The sequence below is a fragment of the Epinephelus moara genome, chromosome 8, assembly GCF_006386435.1.
Source record: "Epinephelus moara isolate mb chromosome 8, YSFRI_EMoa_1.0, whole genome shotgun sequence".
Classification (NCBI taxonomy): domain Eukaryota; kingdom Metazoa; phylum Chordata; class Actinopteri; order Perciformes; family Serranidae; genus Epinephelus; species Epinephelus moara.
This window is the reverse complement of record NC_065513.1, coordinates 42,891,559-42,893,147: the sequence shown is the minus strand read 5'-3', so window position 1 is coordinate 42,893,147 and position 1,589 is coordinate 42,891,559. Positions and strand designations below refer to the sequence as shown.

Below are 1,589 nucleotides of genomic sequence, written 5' to 3'. Positions count from 1 at the left end.
ATGGTATGGTATGCTGTACATAATCACGGAAACTGTCAGTGTGTCATTCTGTCAGTCATTCTGTCTATCCCACGTTTTTCTACTCACTGACGTGGTCAATCTATGTGAAACTGCACATAGGCATTGAGGATTGGCATAGGTAGAAGGTGACAAAGCTACCAATGGGTATGGACTAGTTAATTGTTATGCACCAAATCACCAAGACAAATTGACTGTGTGTGCAAATATATTTAGTTTAGCCTGAGAACAAAGAATTTCATTGCAACAGCTGCTCCACTCTAACTGTTGAAAGTTTTAGTAACAACATAAATGTCTTTCCTTCAGGCCTTCAGATAAAGTGACAACACTAAAATGGAAGCTTCTAACATAAACAGGTTTACACATACATTAAAATAACCATTCTGATGATCCTTTGTTGTTCAGAGCTAATGAGATAATTAAGTTGTGATTGTAAGAAAACAGTTTGTTCACAAGATAAGAAGATGATTAATTAGAGATCTTCAGATTTCAGACGTCAGCTGAAAACTGCTGGAATTCTCCTTCAGTTCTGAGCTGTTGTGTGATTTCATCTGTCAGCATCTCTCCTGTTCATCTCCTCTATTTCACAGCAATTACCATTTACAGATAACTGCAGCCTTTGCACCAGTGAGGTAATCATCACATTATGCTGTTTAACGGAGCCGGCAGGTTCCCTCTGCATTACTTCAATCACTCAGACAAAAGCAGTGATGTATAATGGCCTCTGAAAATATATGGAAACACTGTAAAGTGGGTAATAATGATCTGCTGGATGATTGTTCAGGCAACAAGGCAGAGAGTCGACTGAGCTGAGAGCCTTTACACTCAGGAGATAGATATTTGATTTACTGACCTGCCACACCTCTCCAACACATTCTGCTCCCAGTTTGCATTTTATTAAAGAAATTATTAAGGACTATTAAACAACTAGGGCTGCATAATCTGCTGTTTTTTTAATCATCATCCCCATGTCAACTTGCACAGTAAACGCATCATGAAAGACTTTTGAGTGAGCTGAGAGAGAGCATCAGTAGAAAACTGCACTTTGAAGTAACTGTTGTTCTTTGTGTTCAGTTCAGTTTGTTCAATAAAAAAGTTGGAATTTTTTTTTTTAATCCAACAAGCAGCTTGTATTTCAGCAGTGCACTGAAAGCCCCATTGCATTTAATGTCTTTACTGTGACATTCAACATTATCACCTGTTGTCCTTAGACTGTGCAGCACTACAAGCTGTAAAGACATAATTAAAATATCGCCCTGAAGCAAAGACGCTCCCTGAACTCCTGAAACATCTTTACAGAACAACAGGAAACTAGAGGAGCTGCAGATAAATTATGTGTGAACATTAATTGGAATTAAGTTCTCACCACAATCATGAGGTGCTGTTTTATTTTATTATTTAACATGACAGCATTGCATTACACTCAGAGTTTGAGTATCTACCTACCTACCTACCTACCTACCTACCAACCAACCAACCAACCAACCAACCAAACAACCTACCTACCTACCTACCTACCAACCAACCAACCAACCAACCAAACAACCTACCTACCTACCTACCTACCTACC

At 38.8% G+C, this 1,589-nt stretch overlaps 1 protein-coding gene across 1 annotated transcript in view; it reads right to left on the bottom strand.

Moving 5' to 3' along the window:
- The window catches only part of znf608 (zinc finger protein 608), an 89,260-nt gene that overhangs the window by 7,097 nt on the left and 80,574 nt on the right, over positions 1–1,589 (bottom strand). The gene's annotated exons all lie outside the window — the stretch shown is intronic.